Below are 23,671 nucleotides of genomic sequence, written 5' to 3' on the forward strand. Positions count from 1 at the left end.
TTCCAGCTGGCTTTCTTTCTCTGCATTTGTGGATTCACGAAGAACTGAAATTTAGGCCACTGCCTCCATCTTCCCAAAATCGAGTTAATTTTTTTTAACTGAATACTGAAGAGAACCTGGAATGATTAGGAACATTTCTGCTTTCTCTTTATGAACTGGAATGTGATTTTTTTAAGGACCAAGGATGTGTTCAGTAAATGCTTATTAAATTGATTTACTGCTTCTTTCTTCCTTATCTTTAATAAAATATTCAATTATTTTTTACATATGTTAATAAAATTGATCAAATAAATAATTAAATTTCAATTTATATACCATTATACAATAAAATTAAATTCCCCTCAGAGAAAGCAGACTCTTTCTCCTGGGTTAATTCTATATCTCCCCTGATAACAAAGCCACTCTCAGAGATGAATCTATTTTACTCTCTTTGTTTCAGATTTCTCTTTCAAGGATGTAGCACAATATGAACCTTCATAATTAAATTTATTCTATGAGAATTATGGAGTCACTTATATTGAACCTATAACTATTCAAAATGCCAAACAAAATATAAAAAGTAACTCTGAGGAAATCCTGGAGAGTGAGCAAAAGCAGAAAGAAACTGGAGGGCATTTGACTCTTTCAGGAAAGAAAGGAGCTGCACCAGGTGAAATCCTTGTTTCCAAGGCTTTTCACTGAGGACACCCACCAGGTAACACCTGGAGAGGGGGATGAAGGGGGCTGACGCTCAAGTAAAGGCTCAGACTTGCTGGCTTCAAAAGTCATAGAAGGAAGTTTGGGATGCTAAATGGCTGAAAATTGAGAGGAGAAAATCAAATTAAAAAGACCACAGTGAGGGCAGTCCTCAAAACTGCATACAGTATGCAGGTTTGCAGAGCAAGTTAGAGGGAGCGCTGACTACCCAGAGAGGGAGGGAGAAGGCAGACCCCAGCTCAGAGAAGCTGTCTGGACACCTTGGGTTTGGGAGTGGGTGTGCCCCAGCTACTGTGAACTTGGACCCTGTTGCAGGAGCCTTTCTCAGGATGCTCTTCTTTTCTCTGCCCAGAATTGGAGTACATTAGCAGCAGGGAATATTTGATATTGTTTTTCAGAGCTACTGAATACCTTTTAAAAACTGAATTATTGGGATTCACTTCAAGATGATGGAGGAGTGAGACATAGAGATCACCTTCCTCCCCACAAATACATCAAAAATACATCTACATGTAGAACAACTCCTAAAGAACACCTCCTGAACACTCACAGAAGAGCTCAGACTTCCCAAGAGGAAGGGCAACCTACACTCAGAGGTGGGGCCGAAACCAAAGCTGATCCCCGGGAGTTATGCGAACAAAGAGAAAAGGAAATTTCTCCCAGCAGCCTCAGGAGCAGCGATTAAATCACCACAATCAACTTGATGTACACTGCATTGTGGAATACCTGAATAGACAAGAAATAATCCCAAAATTGAGGCAGTGGACTTTGGGAGCAACTGTAGACTTGGGGTTTGCTGACTGCAACTGTTTTGTTTCTGATTTTTATATTTATCTTAGTATAGTTTGTTTCTTGGTTTGGTTGCTCTCTTTTTTTAATTCTTATTTTTTTTTTATTTTAATAATTTTTTTTCATTTGTTCCTTTATTTTTCCTTTCTTTTTTTCTCCCTTTTCTTCTTGCTGTGTGGCTGACAGGGTCTTGGTGCTCCGCCCTGGTGTCAGCTGTGAGCCTCTGAGGTGGGAGTGCCGAGTTCAGGACATTGGACCAACAGAGAGCTCCAAGCTTCATGTAATATTAATAAGTGAGAGCTCTCCCAGAGATCTTTCTCTCAACATTAAGACCCAGATCCACCCAAAGGCCAGCTAGCTCCAGTGCTGGACAAACCATGTCAAACAACTAGCAACACAGGAACATAACACAACCCATTAGCAGAGAGGCTGCCTAAAATCATACTAAGTTCACAGACACCCCAAAACATACCACCGGACGTGGCCATGCCCACCAGAAAGACAAGGTCCAGCCCCACACACAGGAAGACAGGCACCAGTCCCATCCAACAGGAAGCCTACACAAGGCACTGAACCAACCTCACCCACTGGGGGGAGACACCAAAAATAACGGGCACTAGGAACCTGCAGCCTGTGAAAAGGAGACCCCAAACACAGTAAGTTAAACGAAATGAGAACGCAGAGAAATATACATTAGATGATGGAGCAAGGTAAAAACCCACCAGACCAAATAAATGAAGAGGAAATAGGCAGTCTACCGGAAAAAGAATTCAGAGTAATGATAGTGAAGATGATCCAAAATAATAGAAATAGAATGGAGAAAATAAAAGATACGTTTAACAAGGACCAAGACGAACTAAAAAGCAAACAAACAATGATGAACAACACAATAAATGAAATTAAAAATTCTCTAGAAGGAACCAATAGCAGAATAACTGAGACAGAAGAATGGATAAGTGACCTGGAAGTTAAAATACTGGAAATAACTACCATGATCAGAATAAAGAAAAAAGAATGAAAAGAATTGAGGTCAGGCTCAGAGACCTCTGGGACAACATTAAACACATCAACATTCAAATTATAGGAGTCCCAGAAGAAGAAGAGAAAAAGAAAGGGTCTGAGAAAATATTTGAAGAGATTATAGTTGAAAACTTCCCTAACAAGGGAAAGGAAATAGTCAACTCCAGGAAGCACAGAGAATCCCATACAAGATAAATCGAATGAGAAACACACCAAGACACATATTAATCAAACTATCAAAAATTAAATAAAATGAAAAAATATTAAAAGCAGCAAGGGAAAAGCAACAAATAACATACAAGGGAATCCCCATAAGGTTAACAGCTGATCTTTCATTAAAACTCTGCAAGCCAGAAGGGAGTAGCAGGACATATTTAAAGTGATGAAAGTGGAAAAACCTACAACCAAGATTACTGAGCAAGGATCTCATTCAGATTCGAGAGAGAAATTAAAACCTTTACAGACAAGCAAAAGCTAAGAGAATTCAGCACCACAAAACCAGCTTTACAACAAATGCTAAAGGAACTTCTCTAGGCAGGAAATGCAAAAGAAGGAAAAGACCCTCAAAAACAAACACAAAACAATTTAAAAAATGATAATAGGAACGTACATATCAATAATTACATTAAAATGTAAATGGATTAAAGGCTTCAACCAAAAGACATAGATCGGCTGAATGGATACAGAAACAAGACCTGTATATATGCTGTCTACAAGAGACCCACTTCAGACCTAGGGACACATACAGACTGAAAGTGAGGGGATGGAAAAAGATATTCCATGCAAATGGAAATCAAAAGAAAGCTGGAGTAGCAATTCTCATATCAGACAAAATAGACTTTAAAAATAAAGACTATTACAAGAGACCAAGAAGGACACTACATAATGATCAAGGGATCAATCCATGAAGAAGATATAGCAATTATAAAATTTTATGCACCCAACATAGGAGCACCTCAATACATAAGGCAAATGCTAACAGCCATAAAAGGGGAAATCGACACTAACACAATAATAGTAGGGGACTTTAACACGCCACTTTCACCAATGGACAGATCATCCAAAATGAAAATAAATAAGGAAACACAAGCTTTAAATGACACATTAAACAAGATGAACTTAATTGATATTTATAGGACATTCTATACAAAAACAACAGAGTACACTTTCTTCTCAAGTGCTCGTGGAACATTCTCCAGGATACATAACATTTGGGTCACAAATCAAGCCTTGGTAAATTTAAGAAAATTGAAATCATATCAAGTCTCTTATCCAACCACAGCACTATGAGACTAGATATCAATTACAGGAAAAAAAAAACGGTATAAAATACAAACTCATGGAGGCTAAACAATACACTACTAAATAATCAAGAGGTCACTGAAGAAATCAAAGAGGAAATCAAAAAGTACCTAGAAACAAATGACAATGAAAACACAATGGCCCAAAACCTATGGGATGCAGCAAAAGAAGTTCTAAGCGGGAATTTTATAGCAATACAATCCTACCTCAAGAAACAAGAAAAATCTCAAATAAACAACCTAACCTTACACCTAAAGCAATTAGAGAAAGAAGAACAAAAATAACTGAAAGTTAGAAGAAGGAAAGAAATAAAAAAAATCAGATCTGAAATCAATGAAAAAGAAAAGAAGGAAACAATGGCAAAGATCAATAAAACTAAGCTGGTTCTTTGTGAAGATAAACAAAATTCATAAACCATTAGCCAGACTCATCAAGAAAAAAAGGGAGAAGACTCAGATCAACAGGATTCGAAATGAAAAAGGAGAAGTAACAACTGACACTGCAGAAATACAAAGGATCATGAGAGATTACTACAAGCAACTATATGCCAATAAAATGGACAACCTGGAAGAAATGCACAAATTCTTAAAAAAGCACAACCTTCTGAGACTGAACCAGGAAGAAATAGAAAATATAAACAGACCAATCACAAGCACTGAAATTGAAACTGTGATTAAAATGTACCAACAAACAAAAGCCCAGGACCAGATGGCTTCACAGGTGAATTCTATCAAACATTTAGAGAAGAGCTAACACCTATCCTTCCCAAACTCTTCCAAAATATAGCAGATGTAGGAACACTCCCAAACTCATTCTACAAGGCCACAATCACCCTGACACCAAAACCAGACAAATATGTCACAAAAAAAGAAAACTACAGGCCAATATTACTGATGAACATAGATGCAAATATCCTCAACAAAATAGTAACAAGCAGCATCCAACAGCACATTAAAAGGATCATACACCAGGATCAAGTGGAGTTTATCCCAGGAATGCAAGGATTCTTCAGAATATGCAGATCAATCAATGTGATACACCATATTAACAAACTGAAGGATAAAAACCATATGATAATCTCAATAGATGCAGAAAAAGCTTTTGACAAAATTCAACACCCATTTATGATAAAAAGCTCTCCAGTAAGTAGGCATAGAGGGAACCTACCTCAACATAATTAGGGCCATATATGACAAACTGACAGCCAACATCGTCCTCAATGGTGAAAAACTGACACATTTCCACTAAGATCAGGAAGAAGACAAGGTTGCCCACTCTCACCGCTATTATTCAACATAGTATTGGAAGTTTTAGCCACAGTAATCAGAGAAGAAAAAGAAATAAAAGGAATCCAAATCAGAAAAAAAGGGTAAAACTGTCACTGTTTGCAGATGATATGATACTATACATAGAGAATCCTAAAGATGCTACCAGAAAACTACTAGAGCTAATCAATGAATTTGGTAAAGTAGCAGGATAGAAAATTAATGCACAGAAATCTCTTGCATTACTATACTCTAATGAAAAAAAATCTGGAAGAGAAATTAAGGAAACATTCCCATTTACCATTGCAACAAAAAGAATAAAATACCTGGGAATAAATCTATCTAAGGAGACAAAAGACCTGTACGCAGAAAACTATAAGACACTGATGAAAGAAATTGAAGATGACACAAACAGACGGAGAGATATACCATTTTCTTGGATTGGAAGAATTAACATTGTGAAAATGACTCTACTACTCAAAGCAATCTACAGATTCAATGCAATCCCTATCAATCTACCACTGGCATTTTTCACAGAACTAGAACAAAAAAATTTCACAATTTGTATGGAAACACAAAAGACTCCAAATAGCCAAAGCAATCTTGAGAAAAAAAAATGGAGCTGGAGGAATCAGGCTCCTGGACTTCAGACTATACTACAAAGCTACCGTAATCAAGACAGTATGGTACTGGCACAAAAATAGAAATGTAGATCAATAGAACAGGCTAGAAAGCCTAGAGATAAACTCACTCACCTATGGTCACCTTATTTTTGATAAAGGAGGCAAGAATATACAATGGAGAAAGGATAGGCTCTTCAGTAAGTGGTGCTGGGAAAAGTGGACAGCTGCATGTAAAAGAATGAAATTGGGACACTCCCTAACACCGTATACAAAAATAAACTCAAAATGGATTAAAGACCTAAATGTAAGGCCAGACACTATCAAACTCTTAGAGGAAAACATAGGCAGGACACTCAGTGACATAAATCACAGCAAGATCCTTTTTGACCCACCTCCTAGAGAAATGGAAATAAAAACAAAAATAAACAAATGGGACCTAATGAAACTTCCAAGCTTTTGCACAGCAAAGGAAACCATAACGAAGACAAAAAGACAACCCTCAGAATGGGAGAAAATATTTGCCAACGAAGAAACTGACAAAGGATTAATCTCCAAAATATACACTCAGCTTGTGCAGCTCAATATGAAAAAACCAAACAACTCAATTCAAAAATGGGAAGACCTAAATAGACATTTCTCCAAAGTAGATATACAGATTGCCAACAAACACATGAAAGGATGCTCAACATCACTAATCATTAGAGAAATGCAAATCAAAACTACAATGAGGTATCACCTCACACCAGTCAGAATGGCCATCATCAAAAAATCTACAAACAATAAATGCTGGAGAGGGTGTGGAGAAAAGGGAACCCTGCTGCACTGTTGGTAGGAATATAAATGGATACAGGCACTATGGAGAATAGTATGGAAGTTCCTTAAAAAACTAAAAATAGAACTACCATATGACCCAGCAATCCCACTACTGGGCATATAGCCTGAGAAAACCTTAAAGCAAAAAGAGTCAAGTACCACAATGTTCACTGCAGCACTATTTACAGTAGCCAGGACATGGAAGCAACCTAAGTGTTCATCAACACATGAATGGATAAAGAAGATGTGGCACATATATAAAATGGAATATTAGCCATAAAAAGAAACGAAATTGAGTTATTTGTAGTGAGGTGGATGGACCTAGAGTCTGTCATACAGAGTGAAGTAAGTCAGAAAGAGAAAACCAATACTGTATTCTAACACATATATGTGGAATCTAAAAAAAAAAAAAAAAAAAAGATTCTGACAAACCTAGGGGCAGGAGAGGAATAAAGACGTAGATGTAGAGAATGGACTTGAGGACATGGGGAGAGGGAATGGTAAGCTGGGACAAAGTGAAAGAGTAACATTGACATGTATACACTACCAAATGTAAAATAGCTAGTGGGGAAGCAGCTGCATTGCACAGGGAAATCAGCTCAGCGCTTTGTGACCACCTAGAGGGGTGGGATAGAGAGCATGGGAGGGAGACGAAAGAGGGAGGGGATATGGGGATATATGTATACATATATCTGATTCACTCTGTTATACAGCAGAAACTAACACAACATTGCAAAGCAATTATACTCCGATAAAGATGTTAAAAAAAAAACCTGAATTATTTACATCTGCCTATTTTGAAAGGCATTAGACCTATGTAGTATGTTCCTTCAAAATATCATACTTGTTTTTCCCAGTTCGAGTTCTATGGCATAAGATTAAAATCTATGTGCTAAGAAAAATTATACACAACCTGTAAATACTGTAAAAATGAACATAACATTGTAAATCAATTATACTCCAATATAAAAAAAATTTTTTTAAAGAGGTTTTTATAGTTTGACCTTTTGACATTATTCAGGAACATTGTTTAATAGGCCCACATGATTGTTTAATTATCTAGAAGTATGAACTCATTTACTATTTGATTAGAGTTTAGACCCTGAAATTGATGATTTCTTTTTATTTCAGGTACATATGGTAACTACGAAGGTTTTATTGCCCTGTAGGGAATTGATCAGTTTTTACATAACCTAGCAATCTCATTCGAACGTTCTTCTATAAATGCCTGTAAATTCCTAGTTTCTCAAAATGCTCTTTTACTGGATCAGTCATTAATGGGTTTATAAATCTTTGGCATGCATTTGTTCTATATTTGTATTATTGTGTTTTTAACTTTTTGAAAATAATGCTTTGACATAGAGATTGTGCATATCTGGTAGGTATACACATAACATTGTGTGACAATAAATGTGCTTAGTTTTGTTGTTGCTTTACAATTAAAAAAAACCCACAAAACTGTGTATAACCCCCACCAACAATCTCAGCTGATTCCTGGATGTGCCCAGGGTGGGATATGGAGAACTTCTGGTTTGCAAGCTTGGGAGATGATCTGGTGAAATCTGAAACCAGCCCCTGGACACGGAAAGGAAGGAGAGACCCAAGAAAGAGGCTCATTGGAGCTTCATATATGGAATTTTACCTAAGGAAATCCCCCAATATCTCATCCTTTATTTACTCAGTACCTTTGGTGAAGACCTATAACATGCCCTGAGATAGGCACCACAGGAGATACAAAGTGAATGAGACACATTTTAGCTTTACAAAGAATTTACAATCTAGGTTAGACACTAGTGGTCCGTACAAATATACAAATAAGCAAAATAAATATAAGTAATTCAAGCACAGAATAATCAGGGAATTGTGGTGGTTCACATAAAGAAACATTTACTTCTAGGGTGATTGTCTAGAGAAAATAGTATTGTAGGCAGCTTTTGAAAATGAAAAGCATAGTCAGAGTTTTGACAGGTGAATGTGTTTCTATACGGCATTCTAGTGGATAAGGCCGTATTAATTAATGTTCACGAATCTGATAAAAGAACAGGTTGCAGTTTCAGACACTATTTTATACTATCATTATTCTGCCAAGGCTCATGCAATTTGAATTTTATGTAAGTTAAAAACAATCTACTCTTAGATTCAATACCAAACAAATCTCACTACATTATTAATAGTGTCGTCCCTCAGTATTCATGGGGGATTGGTTCCAGAACCCTATGGATACCAACATCTAACCAATGCACATCCTCCTGTATATGTTAAATCATCTATAGATTACTTATAATACCTAGCATAATGTAAATGCTATGTAAATAGTTACCATCACTCAGCAAATTCAAGTTTTGCTTTTTGGAAATTTCTGGAGTTTTTTCCCCCCCAAATGTTTTTGATCTGCTGTTGGTTAGTTGAATCCAAGGATGCAGAATCCACAAATACAAAGGGCTCACTGTATTATTAAAACCAAAGAATCAGGTTTTAATCCCAGCAAGTACAAGAAATTCCTCATGATTTACTCTTTTTAGGAATAAACAAAACAAAGAAATAAAATCATACAAAGACATGAAATTATGCATGCTAAAATTTATACACCACTTCTCAAGTGAAAAGAAACTGAACTGTTATTGACCATCTTCCATATATCAGGCGTAATGGGAAAGCAATATATGTGTATCATTATTTTGTGTATATGTTTACTCTGTGCAAAGCACTGTGCTAGACCCTATAGAAGAAGAAAACAGGTCTTCATTCTAAGGAGTTTGCAATTAATAAGGGAAACACACATGGGCTCAGGTACCATGAGTGAGATCTATGCATTTATCTGTCCTAAGTCATAAATATCCCTGGCTATTCAGAAAGAGGAAACATTTTTATCGTACCTCTGTCTGGCATACAACTGTTTCTTCGGAATCTTCATTATAGTACTGCTCTGTATTACAGCACTTAGACTGTATTTTAACTGTGTACTTGACTTGCTCTTTTTTTTTTTTTTTTCCTGTCATCACCTCACATTCAGTGTGTCTAAAATAGACTTCATTTTTCCCCCAAAGTGGCTGCCTCTCATGATTTTGTTTCTGTTCCTGGTAGTAACATTCTTTGTAATGGCAGAGCCTTAATATACAGCAAGTCCCTTTAATTCAAGTCCTTACTTTCAGCCCTGATCAGACCTTGGATCCTATTGGTCCTTTCTTCATATTTTTGAATCACTGACTTGCTTTTTTGACACAATAAGATATTAAGGGCAAAGACTGAGTCATCACCTCTTTTTGCCTCAGAATCTGGGAAGTCCTGGAATATTCCATTATTCAATAAACACTTCATTAAAGGGATTAAAGTCCTGGAATATTCCATTATTCAATTAAACACTTCATATTTTAAAAAGGACTTTAAAATAAGTCATTTTTTTATTACAAAACCTTATTTAACTAAAGACTACCCTCATAACCATAGAAAGTATGGAGCGATAGAGTAGGATGTGACATAAAATGATCCATCAATTCTTTTATTTTCTCAGCCTGACTTCTACAGTCTTCTCCCAAAGCACTTTAAGCATCTAAATTATTTTAAATATATACGCTGCAAAGGGTAACCTGTAACATATTTTGTTATTATGCCAAAGTTCAATTAAACATTTGGATTCATATTTAATCTAAATTCTACTCATAGAAAAGTTCTCATCTTTTCTCCACAATAGAAATAGAAACCTATCATGTGATGGAAACTATTTAATAAAGATTTCATGTCCTCCTTAGAATTTAAAATAATAACAAAGCTTATGAGTTTTTTCCTACTTTTCTCTGCTTTTGAAAAAAAATAGACATATTTAGAGCAATATACAGTAAAATTAAGCAGAAGGTACAGAGATTTCCTATATACCTCCTGCCCCACATACACACAAGCCTCCCCACTATCAGAATCCTGCACCAGATGATACGTCTATTGCAGTTGATGGACCTACACTGACACATCATTACCACACAAAGTCCATAGTTTACCTTAGGGCTTACCCTTGGTGTGGTACTTTCTATAGGTTTTAACAAAAAGGTGATGACTCATATCCACAATTATAGGATCGTATAGAATAGTTTCACTGCTCAAATAATCCTTTGTGTTCTGCCTATTCATTCTCCCTCTTCCCTAACCTTTGGCAATGACTGATTTTTTTCTCTTTAATAGACTTTATTTTTTAGATCAGTTTGTTTCACAGCAAAATTGAGTGAAGGTACAAAGATATTCCCTATCTATAACCCCTGGTCCCACATGTGCATGTTTTAATCATTTCCACTGCACACAGAGAGGTGAATGCAGAACCAGAAGCCAGATATCCTATTTCTAAATCCTGTGTTCTTTCCACTTCACCGCAAATACATTTCTCTAAACACAGTCCCTGCTGTAACAGACTGGGCCTACAGGCCCACTCTATACAAAGTTCATTCAGGGGCGATTATGGCCCTAATTCCTTTATTAAAATTCCTCCTAAGAGGATCATAAAATTTACCCTTTAAATATTAACCAAATTTTAGTGACTACAAATAATTAGCATTTGATTATTTGTGAAGTCTGACCTCTCGGAAAGAGTTTTGTGTCTTCCGTCTGTGCTTTCCTTCAAAATTGCATTTCCTGTTAATAGTTTCATTAATAAATAAGGAGTCAGTCACCTAAGTCCCTCCATCTGTAATAAAGGGCTTTTGGGACTAAATGGACTTAGTTTGTTTCCAGCAATAGAATTTAGTGATGACACGATCATTCTCTTCCCTCATAAAATTAGAATCTCTCAGAAAATGTTTATTAATTTAAAAAATGTGACTATATTAATAAAATGTTTTCCTATTCCCGAAGTGACATTTTCTTATAAGATTTAACATATGGAATAAAATTATATTGAAACAATTTAGCCATGTGTTGGATAACATTAAATTATTAATAATCAAAGTTAGTATTTAGAGAACTATAGTTATATAGGTAATTATAATCATTTTTATAAAGCTGATTATTAATAATAATTATTAATATTGTTATTAAAATGAATTGATGCCAATTCAGAGAATAAATAAAAATATATCAATGAACGGCATTTATATATTTATAGAGAATGTAAAGGTGTGATTGGAATCTGCTAAGGGATAAGATGTCTGGAGGAAATGTTATCAGTACTTCTCATCAAATAACAGTCTTCCAGAAATAGAGTGGCTTGCTCAGATCTCAGCCTCTAGAGAATTATAAATCTGGGGAGGAACTTTGCACATCTTTGAGAGTAACTTTCCCTGTAAGCTGTAGATAAGACACCTTACTAGGTATCACACCTTCCGAAACAGTACATGTGACTGAGGCACATCATCACCTACAAGAGAGACTTGTAAACTCCCTCTGTATTATGAAGAGAAGGTGCTTAAAGGCCAGAACCTCTCAGCAGCATTCTGTTGGCACCATACCCAAGGCTGACACTCCATTTCATGTGGATTGTAGAGTCCACTTTGTTGAACTAACCCCAAACTAAATGAGAAACCAGGAGTGGCAAGGGAAGATATCTGGAATTGGGGATGAATAAACCTCTTTAAATTGTAATTTTGTGTCCAGAGGTGCCTTTCTTAAACTTTGTCCTCTGAGATTACACACTGTGAAAAAGAAAATAATAATGTAGGTTTTTATCTTTAATTAGACATACTCCTTCAAATATCATTAATGATGCTGATTTTTTTGAAGATGCTTATATTTGGTAAAATTGGATTCTATCTGTAGTTTTGCTCTGTTTCCATCTGAAAAAAAGCTAACAATGGTAAAGGACTTTACAGGTTAAATTATGCAATGAAAGATCACATTCAAGTTACCACTGCAAATGTGAAAATGAAGATGGAACCCTCTTAAAATGTAAATAAATATTATCTATTATTTATATGACTTTTCCAATTTTTATTCAAACTATCAAGTGAAGAGATTAGTTTCATAGAAACTAACTTTTGACTTATGAGTAAGATGATCCAATAGTTCACAGTTTTATCCCTGGAGAGTAAGATTTAGAAATCAGGCCCTCTGAAATACCAGAATCACAGTGATCCCAGGAGACAAGGAAGAGACAAGGGCAGCCACTGCCTGTACTTTCAGAGGGAAACCTGACTTCTCATTTTCTTTACAGAACAACTCCTGAAAGATTACAGTATGATGATTTATACCTCCTTTAATTTGAAGCTAGTGAGGTTGATTAAGTGATTGAAGCAATTACTTTTGCTAAAAAAAAGTACTATGCTTGAATGCTGGTAAATGTCAAAGGACACTGAGTGACGATCATAATCTTCTGATTCTAAAAATGCAACCTGGGCTTCCCTCGTGGTACAGTGGTTAAGAATCCGCCTGCCAATGCAGGGGACATGGGTTCTAGCCCTGGTCCAAGAATATCCCACATGCCGAGGAGTAACTAAGCCCGTGCACCACTAATACTGAGCCTGTGTGCCACAACTACTGAAGCCCACGCACCTAGAGCCTGTGCTCCGCAACAAGGAAAGCCACTGCAATGAAAAGCCCATGCATCACAACGAAGAGTAGCCCCCACTCACCGCAAGTAGAGAAAGCCCGCATGCAGCAACGAAGACAAAATGCAGCCCAAAATAAATAAATAAATAAATAAGGTTAATATAAATTATTTTTTAAAAAGACAGAACTTTAAAATAAACTAATAAATAAATAAATAAATATGCAACCTAAGTAAAGGTTGCTTCAGCCTTTGCTTCAGTTAACTATCTACACTGCTCACACATCACAGTCAGACATTCTGTCCATTAATGATGAAAAAGAGGAAGTTCAACTAAGTTCAAATGAGGAATGTAAACAGAAAGGAAGTTCAGGGTATGCACGTATGACAGAGTAGATTCAGCTAAATGACTTATATTGTCTATATCTAAAAAAGGACAATAACATTATAAAGATTGCATAAAACTAGTAATTAAAAGTTACATTGTTTTGTGAACATGTATATAGAGAGATTTTTAAACATTTAGGGGGAAAAGTTTATCCACCAAAGAAATCTAAATGATGCTAATATTTACAGGGTCAGCTAGGAAATAATAGAATTTTTAGAGCTGGAATGTGCCCTTACTAATCAAATCTTCTCTTAAAATTTTAATTATTCATTATACCTCATTTCTCCACTGAATGAAGTTATTTTGAGTAAAACACAAATTCTAATATGAATAAAAATACAAATTTGAAATTGAATAGAAATAAACTCCTTTAGCACAGTGACCTAAATTTTTTTAAAAATTAAGAACTCGCGAAAGCAGAATTTTAAATCACTTGCCCCAACTTTGAACTTGTTAAAATACAGACACTATACAGACCATCCCCAAATTCTGATGGATTGGCCTGTGATTTTACGACTTTACAGCGGTTCAAAAGAGATAACACATTCAGGAGAAACTGTACTTCAAATGTTGAATTTTGGTCTTTTCCCTGGGCTAGTGGTAAAAGGTACAATACTCTCATATCCATAGCTGCAACTCCCAGTCAGTCACGCAATCACAAGGGTAATGTACTTAATGTACTTAAAACCATTTAATGTACTTAAAACCATTCTGTATCCAGACAACCTCCTTTTTTTTCACTTTCAGTACAGTAGTCAATAAAGTACATGAGATATTCAACACTTTGTTATAAAATAGGCTTTGTGTTAGATGATTTTGCCCAAGTGTAGGCTAACGTAATTGTTCTGAGCATGTTTAAGGTAGTCTAGGCTACGCTATGCTGTTCAGTAGGTTAGGTGTATTAAGTGCCTTTCGACTTAATGATATTTTCATCTTATGATAGGTTTATTGGGACATAACCTCATCATCAGTAGAGGAATATCTGTGCTAAAAACACCCCTTTTCTGCTGTTGCTTGTCAAATTATTGTACATGTCACCATTTACTTACCAATGTGAGAGATATCAAGCAAAACATTTAACACTCAAATTATATTGTAGCATGCTAGGGCCACCCAAATATACTGTTTATCCCTGAGTCCTGCATCATTCAATGGAATACAACCTTCTTCAGCTACGCCTACTCCATTTTATCCTATCCTGCTGTCCCACATCCATCATGTCCTATTTCTGTCTCACCCATCATCAGAGGTGCCCTCACTTACAACTGCACTTCCTTACCCTTCACTTCTGAAATCAAGTGCTCCTACATGTTTAAGCAGTTTACATAAACTCTCTCTTCTTACCCTAATTAAAACCTGGATCTCCCCCGAGTATAAGATTTTCTCTATAAAATTTCTATAATTATAAAAGCTACTGTAATCCAGGTTACCTAGGGCTGTATCCTATCCCTACACAAGGAGTCTATACACACTTGGACAGGAAACAGTAAAAGGGATTGATCTTGTGATTTCTCAAACTATAGGCATATACTCATTACCACACTCACAGTGTGGGTGTTTGATGATGATGATGATGATGATGAGGTTAGCTGACCAGGAAGGAAAGGAGATACTTCTCCTCTGCATGTTCTTAATACCTCCTCATCCATCTTTCCTAAAGACAATTCACATTATATCCCAAGGACAGATTAAGCTATTCTTTATGCAAAGCTATACAGAGTCCAAGAATGGGAATTTGATTAGCAAAAACAATTTGATGCAGATACCTGGGTATCGCGTATCACACATTCTCCTGGAATGCCCAATTGCATCCTGAAACAGTGACTAAATTCCTATTCCCTTTGTGTATCTTGTAAATTTCACAGCCCCCTGTCATTCATTTTCAAAGGTTTTTCTTCTCCATTAGGTGTCTGCCAGTGTGCAGTGGAGATGGAGGAGTCTTGGTCTCACTGTTGGTTGGGGATATGAGGCCTTCCACTTCAGGGTGCCGCTTTCAACAAAATCTTTTGCAAATCCACCAGTGGGTTTTCCTTTTATCTCATTTGCTGAAATTTGGTCACAGGGTCTCTTTTAGGTACAATACAGCCTAAAAACCCAGTATATTGCAAAGAGGATCAGGACTCCACGTGTGGTTTAGAGCAATGATATTTTACCACATGAGAACATTTTATCACATGAAAACATTGCCATCCTCCACAAGTGGGGGGGGGGGGTTCTAGTAGCAAGGAAGAAGGTAGAAATAGATACTCCATAAACCACTATGTTTCCTAGTCAGTGACTACAAATTACTCATTGTGAAAAAACTTAACGTTAAAACTCATAGAAAAGAAGAAAAAACAGAAAGTTATATATTGTTCTTTATGGATGAATACCAGTGTTCTCACATTTTATTTCTTCAGTGTATTATGTAATACTTTCATGAAATTTATGAAACGTGGTAAAATTTTTCTAACAGGATGAAACCCTAAGGAACAGTGATAGAGTAGAAAGTTCTTATTAAACAAATGTTCATCAATTTCATCAAAGAAATTGCCAAGCCTTTGGTGACTATCTACCAAGGCCATCTATTCCATATTTGGAATATGAACAGCAGTTATTTCTTATACTTAACCAAGTGAAAACATGGTAATGGATATATAGCTATGCATAAAATACAATGTATATATATTCTGTTGGAAGGTAGGAGGACCTCTTAGTAACAGTGATGAGATTGAATTATAAGTACTGTAAAAAATAACTCTCATTTTTTTACTCCAAAAGAATAAGAAGGGGAGGGCTTCCCTGGTGGCGCAGTGGTTGAGAGTCTGCCTGCCGATGCAGGGGACACGGATTCATGCCCCGGTCCGGGAAGATCCCACATGCCGCGGAGCGGCTGGGCCCGTGGTGAGCCATAGCTGCTGAGCCTGCGCGTCCGGAGCCTGTGCTCCGCAACGGGAGAGGCCACAACAGTGAGAGGCCACCGCAAAAAAAAAAAAAAAAAAAAAAAGAATAAGAAGGGGGAAAAAATGTGCTATTGTAAGATTAAGGTGAGTCTCACAAATGGCAGAAAGGCACTGACATTGATTTTTGATAAGGAATCGAGAGACCACAGAATACCACCTCTCCCACATTCACCAGGAAATATCAGTATGACAGCCACCAGATGAAAGAAGTATACTAAGAAATAGGAAATAGGATGTTATGCTCTCTTCACCACATCTTCAAAAAGTCATTCCATAGGACAAAAAAAAATCATTATATAAAGTTACAGGAATCACATGGAAAAACAAATTAAATGAGAAACCTCATATTTTACAATCTCATCATTATGTTTATTCAGTTAAATCCCTTTAACTCTCAGTTAACTCCATGATTTGATATATTCCATTTCTTTGGGAGCTATTACAGCTAATGGAAAGATAATTTTCTAGTACTAAACAATTGTACTATAAAACAGCAAATGAATAAGTTATTATCACTATTTATAGAGTTTTTTAATATGCTAAAAATCTTTGAAAAAAATAAAGGCTTCTCTGCCTAGTATTATTATTGCTGGGAGCAATTAGGTAAAGCATGGGAGGCCATATTCTCTTTTTAAAGTCTCTACACAGCTCTAAAGGTGAAAAGCATGTTCACAGAGAAACTACATGAAGTTTTTTAAGGTAAGATCTTTCATTCACTTATAGCCTTAAGTATATGGGTGATAGTAATGTATCTCACCACTCTGAATTAATCTAATCTAATCAACATATAATGCCTAAAGTTGGCCTTATGTTAATTAATTAAACTAAGCAACAATTTATAAATGGATGACTGAGGAATTCACCGAACAACAATGTTCTAATCAAGAGATGAGTCCTACTACCAAATTTGAGTTGAAAATAGACAATATTATTAACATAATTTTAAAGTTATGAATAAAGGAATTTCTCAAAATAGAAAATTTTTGAAGACTTGGGTAAGAGACATTGGGCCTGACCCAGAGTTACCCCACACTCCTTAGTAGAATCTGTCCTTCAGACACAACATTACGGGCATATATCAGCAAGGCCTTTCCTACAGGGGAGAGGAGTACTCAAAGTTCTCTTATCCAGGATAAATCACTTATTCTGACTATATACTCACTCAGAAAAATTCCAATTTTATTATTTGCCTTGAGGTGCCAATCAGTAGAGAACATTATAGCCTACAAACATCATAGCTAGTCTATATGGAAATAACATTTATCTTTTAAAAACAAACAAAAAATGGCATTCCTGTCTATGCCTTAGACTCCTGTGAATTTGGTGTAGTTTAGATAACTGACAATATATATGTATTCTGGTCCTACAAACCAGAACATGGTGACCCTATCAGAAAACTTCCACAGGGCTAGCTGCCTTGTGCTGGCTGTACACCTCTTCCCTGCTCTTTCAAGCCCATTATCCTACACTGTCCTCTGAATATGAAAATTGTGTCACTAATCTACTCTTAATGAAAGGTATCTAGTAATAGCTCCAGAATTTGAGGTAGATTCTGCTGAATCACCGATACATAGCTTTTACCAATAGAATATAAGTGAAACTCAATTTTGGGAGTAAAGGTAAAATCTATGATTCTTCTACAGGAGAACCAAATCTATGGTTCTTCTACAGGAGAACGAATCTCTAGCTTTCTTAGTACCTACTGCCAACTCATTGGGTTACCGTCCCAGACATTATCCAGTAAGGAAGCCTCACTTGGCTGCCAGGGAAGACCTAGATTTCTGCGAAATGCTAGCAACATATCAATGAGACAATACCCCTTCTTATTCCCCCATGTATTCTTAAAATTTAATTATTGGCTTCTTCCTGTTGTTTTTCTTCTACTTTGACTATCAGCTACACTAATCATAATCATTGTTACATTGATTCGTATACGTCTTAGCAGAAATTCCAATAATCTATAGCAAAACACACAGCATTTTATGTCTGTACGATTACCTAAAAGTTTAGTTAACACTAATTAAGGCATTTGTTTTCCCTGTGCCTGGTATAGATATACAGATTCGAATACAGGTCATTAAGTAACTTACAGAGACCGTTTAGTGAATGGATAAAGGGAAGGGTTTCTGATGTTCCTGAAACTTAACTCGCATTATGGCCTGTCCATATCACAATCAAAGCAATATTTGGGATAGTGAGCCAGCTGGAAGAGAACCAGACTTGAAATATAATAAACCCAGGAGGGGAGGCCCAGGACAGGAAGCTGGAAGCAGTATGGTGTTGGCTAATGCCACACTCAATCATCTGCTAGATTAAGTTTTGGCCAGGTTAGCTAGCTGCAGAAAAAATGTGAAGCAGAAACTTGCTCATTATAGAGGAGCAAGTTGACTAAAAACAGAGTAATACTATTTTGTAATTATCACCTTTTCCCCCAGCTGCTCCACGCCCCCAGCACACACATCTAATAACGAATGGATATGTGGTATGAAAGTCTTTGGTCACAAGCCAGAGTCCAGGAAATGTGGCCCAGGAAAGAGCTCTAAAAGCAGATGCTTTGAAAATCTTCACTTTGCTTCTAAGGTGTATCGATGATGTCTTCCCCAAAGGACAAATTAAGATTCTCCTCCCAAATCCAAGAATCCTACTAGTTTACCAGAGATATTCTCTTTTTTCAGACAAAAAGAAATGTTTTAAAGTAATTACAGCTAAGAGGGGGAAGAAGTTCCAAGTTCTTCTATTCTGTCTCTGCAAATGTCTGCATTTATATTTTGTCTTCTAAAACTCTTGAAAATGCATGGTAAAATAAACAACCAGGCATAAAACATTTTAAAGTCAATACAATAAAAGCTGGTTGAGAGATGCTGCCCTCTTATACCTCTAAAACACAGTAGGATATCTACCTTGTTATATATTAAATCAAATATGTCACTGCATTTACAAGAGGAGAAAATGTATATTTCCTAGAGACAGAAGGATTTAGACTGGACATTTGTATTCATAGGGCACCATTGAAGAAGTGTTGGGCTTTTTTGGGAAAATGACTTACTTAAAGTAAGAGTCAGAAATTGGTGCCCTCTAAGGTTGCACACAGCCAGCTCTCTGTCCCTAAATTGCTGGAATTACATCTCTGCTTCCTCTGTCTTCTCATTCTGTAATTGGCCCTATAATTTAGTTTTGACCTGTTCCCTGCCTAGTACTCCATGCCCACTCTAGTAGTCTTCCACCATCTAAGGAAAAAAGCCCTGTCCTGAACCCTACCCAGGGGGACCTCTGCCTACAGACAGTTGTGCAATGATGACCACTGTCTCCTTGGCTCACAATATTCCCTGTTTTCTGATTTACTCACTACTGATGTAACTAGAAAATGATCTTTTTCTGCATTGCAAATTAGACTGCAACATTCCTCAAAAATTGAGCCCCCCAATTTATCACCCATTTCCCATCAGCATCTATATTGAGTTACTTCCTCTGTGTCAGTTCTTCACCACAGAATAGGTTTTGTGGTACCACCTAAACCTGTGCGGGCAGGTTTTTGGCTGTGTCCTGCTCTAGAAAGATAGTCAGTACTTGGCATGAATCAACCCAGAATGTGATATTGTGGTAGGCAGGATTCTAAAGATGCACCAACCCCCCAACAAGATTCTCATTTCCTGAATATTCAATCATTTATCTAGGCACTGTTAGCATATGTAAAAAAGCTTATTAATCAGTTGACCTTCAAGCAAGAAGATTATCCTGGTTTATCAGGGTGGACTCCATATAACCCTATGAAGGAAAAAGTTAAAGGGTAAGTTTGAAAAATACATTAGAAGAGGAAGAAGAAAGATACAGCAGAAAGAGGAAGTCAGAGAAATTCTAAGCAGGAGAAGGGTTCAACTGCACATTGTTCCTGGCTCAGATGTAGGGCCCATGTGCAAGGACTGAGAAGGGTCTCTAGGAGCTATAGTCAAACCCCAGCTGACAGCTGGCAAGAGAGCGGAGACCTCAGATCTATAACCACAGGAACTGGAGTCTGCCAACAACCTAAAAGATCTTAGAAGTGGATTCTTTCCCAGAAGTTCCAGATAAGATCCCAGATCACTGACATCTTGATTTCAGTTTTGTGAGACAAGACACAGAGCAAAGAAACCAATTAAGCCATCTGTAGAACTGTGAGACCATAAATTTGTATTGTTTTAATCCATTGACTTTATGGTAATTTGTTTTGACAGCAATAGGAAACTACTTACAGATGTTCAATTCACTCATATAATTTATTTTGTGAAAAAGAAAAACAATTCTTAGGAAAAAGACACCTCTGGTTAAGGTTAACATCAATATTCTTTTTTATACACACAGTTGTGAGCTTATATTTCTTATAGTTCTCCCACGACTTTACTTGTAGAAGCGTTTTGTCACCAAACACGTCTTCATTCATTAGACATTTATTGAGTGTCTCCTCTGTCCAAAGGTCTTTGGCAGATATAAAGAATCCCTGCCTACGGTCTCATCCTTGTATGGAAGATGGGCTGACTCCTACAGGACAAAGCCTAACCAGCTCAACACAGCATACAGGTTCAATCATCTACCTTCTACCTATAATTCTCTCCTTCCCCTTATGATCCAGCCAGACATGACACCAGCCTTTTTCTAAACCTCTGATTTCTTTTCATTCCTTTGAAACTTGGAATTTACAGTTCCATTACCTCAGGGTGGCTTTTCCCTCTGTCTGGAAGACTCCTCCCCCAGATAGCCAGATGTCTCTCTCACTCACCTTCTTCAAGTCTTTGCCGCATCTTATTATTTAAAATACCCCTATCCTGACCACTCTATTGAACATTGCAAACTACCATCACCTCCACAATCTGAATTGGCCTTATCCCTGCACAATTTCTATTCCATAACACTTAGCAACCTCCAACGTACTATATTATTCATTTATTATATTCATTGGGTGTTATCTCTCTCTTTCCCTAATAAAATATAATGTCCACAAGAAAGTGACTTTTTAGCTGTCATGTTCACTGAGTTATCCCTAGCACCCACAACACTGCCTCACTCACAATAAACAGACCCTTTATAAACAGTGATAGATCATTGAATGAATCTTTTCTTTTTTTTTTCCAGTAGTTACATAGGAAATTTATTATCCCCAAGAAGTGGTAAAAACTGAACATACAAACAGATTTTTTTTCCTTTGTGTATGCATTTAATTTTATCGTAACAAAGCAACCTGTACACTTCTAACGCTTAAAGTGAGCATCATGTTTCCTTTCCAGCGAAACAAAAAGAAAAAAATTTTAAATAAACAGGAATAAAATTACAACAGAGACTGTCAATTGCAAATAAGATCCTACAGGTTCTGCTGCTTCTCCCATCGAATGGCAGGGCTCAAGTCATCATTAGGAGAGAATTTTATTTTAAAATTGTCATCTGAAACTGCAAGGATGTCCATTAAACATCACAATTAAATATGCCAAAGGAGAAGCCATGTTGTCAAAATGCCCACTTAACCCACCCAAACATCTCAGACCCAACCTTTACTGATCTTCTATAACCCCATTTTTTAAAGTTTTTTCTTTCTTTTTTTAAACAAGAGAAAGTAGACAGATACATGCTGGTAAATGCTAACTGTCCATATTCACATAGAGACACAGTGTAATCTCTGAGCCCAAAATACAGAGAAAGGAGGAAAAAGCTAGAATTCTATGCACTACTAGACAGGGGCCTAGCACCCTCCAGCTTCCAGCAGACCTAAGGGAGCAGAAGGGTCTTCTTTTTTCCCACAGAGCATGGTGGTGTTGATTCCACAAAGTTTTTGTTGAGACAGGAAGGGGTAAAAAAGAATTTGGAACAGAAAAGGATAGAGATTCTTTTCCCACTGAATTCTGCTCAAGGTATTTCCCCCCAAAATAAGTTGTGAGCCATGGTATAAAAGAGAAAAGAGACCTCAAAAACAGGGTGACTGAGCACAAGAGGAGGAGAAAAAAAAAAAAAAGAAAGACTGTAACTTGCTCGCGGGGACTGGAGAAAATTTAAAAAAGAAGGTCAGAATCCATCAGTGTTCCATGAGTCATCTTCTCCTTCATCTTCCTCTCCTCCCTCCCCCTCATCATCATCTTCATCTTCTTCACCTTCATCCACATCCCCTTCTTTATCAATACCTTCCAATCCTTCTTCCTCTTCATCGTCATCTTCTTCTTTCCCTTCCTCATCATCCACGTCCAGAACCAAGTAGTACTGTCATGGATTTGGCCACATAGCATCTTTGATGACCTCTCGTAACTCATCTGCACCTGCATCAGGATGATCAGTAAACCAGGTGAAGAAGCTTTCTGGTTCCTCATGCTGTCTCTTCCTGCTGGCTTTATTCTGCGTTTTGTCAGATCCTTTCTGGATTTCCATTTGATTTCAGTGGACTTCGAAGATGGATCACCACTCTCATTCAGATGAAATTCTTTGGAGAGAACTTTATCTTCGAAGTGAGGGTTTTCATCAAAATAAAAATCTATTCTGTAACCTGATTTAATATCTTCAAACTCTGTCACTTCGACTCTTGTCAAATAATGCAGCGCCTCTTCATTCTCCTCCCCAAGCAGTGCAGACACTTGCGGATGGTTAACAAATGTTGTTACCCCAAAATCTGGGCTTTGGGTGACCAATTCTGACCTCTTCTGAAAAAATGGTTGGCGGAGTTTGTTATATTTCTGTTCTACTTTCAAAATCTCCTCACTGGCTTGTTCGTTAAGTCTGTCTGTTTCATTTTGTACTTCATCAATATGTTCAATTGCTTCTTGCTGTTCTTTTTCTTCCTTCGGCAACTTCAGAGAAGCAGACGTTTCCTCTGGCCTGGAGGCAGGAGTCAGTCTCGGTTTCTTCGGTTTCTTTGCTTGGGGTGGAAGTGAAGACTGGTTTTGGGGGCCAAAACCAGTCTGGGAGAAAAGCCAAGAATCCACCCAAGGGAAGAGGCTTGTACCAGGAGCTCTGAGAACTAAACCTGCCCCAGGTGACAGAGGTTTAATTATCACAAACAGATTTGAGAAGTAAAGCATTTGCATCACCAGCCTTGCTTTGATATGTCTACTGTAGTCTTGAAATTTTCCTGAGAAGGCAATTCTATGATCGATCTTTCTGGTTATTTCTCATTTTAAATCCTGATAGAGAAAAGCTGATCCACCTCTGACTTCCTTGCCCTTGCACAGTTCCATCAGAACCAATGCTTTTAAAAATCGAGCTCATCTGCCAGGTTTTGAGCTGTCTCCGACTCCTTTCCCACCCTTCTAAACTCTGTGATGCTGGAGCGGAGACTCTCACCGCATCTCTGCTTTGCCACCTGGTGCCTGTACAGACTCTGCCAATAGGAGGTTCCAGAGGGGAAGGGGAATGCTGAA

At 37.1% G+C, this 23,671-nt stretch overlaps 1 pseudogene across 1 annotated transcript; it reads right to left on the reverse strand.

The window, feature by feature from the left end:
* Positions 1-22,006: 22,006 nt before the first annotated feature.
* Positions 22,007-23,338, reverse strand: LOC309961728 (protein SET-like; annotated as a pseudogene). Its single transcript has one exon. The product of its transcript is annotated as a protein SET-like (transcript).
* Positions 23,339-23,671: the final 333 nt, after the last annotated feature.

The sequence above is a fragment of the Leucopleurus acutus genome (genome assembly GCF_964270905.1).
Source record: "Leucopleurus acutus genome assembly, chromosome: 5".
Lineage (NCBI taxonomy): Eukaryota > Metazoa > Chordata > Mammalia > Artiodactyla > Delphinidae > Leucopleurus > Leucopleurus acutus.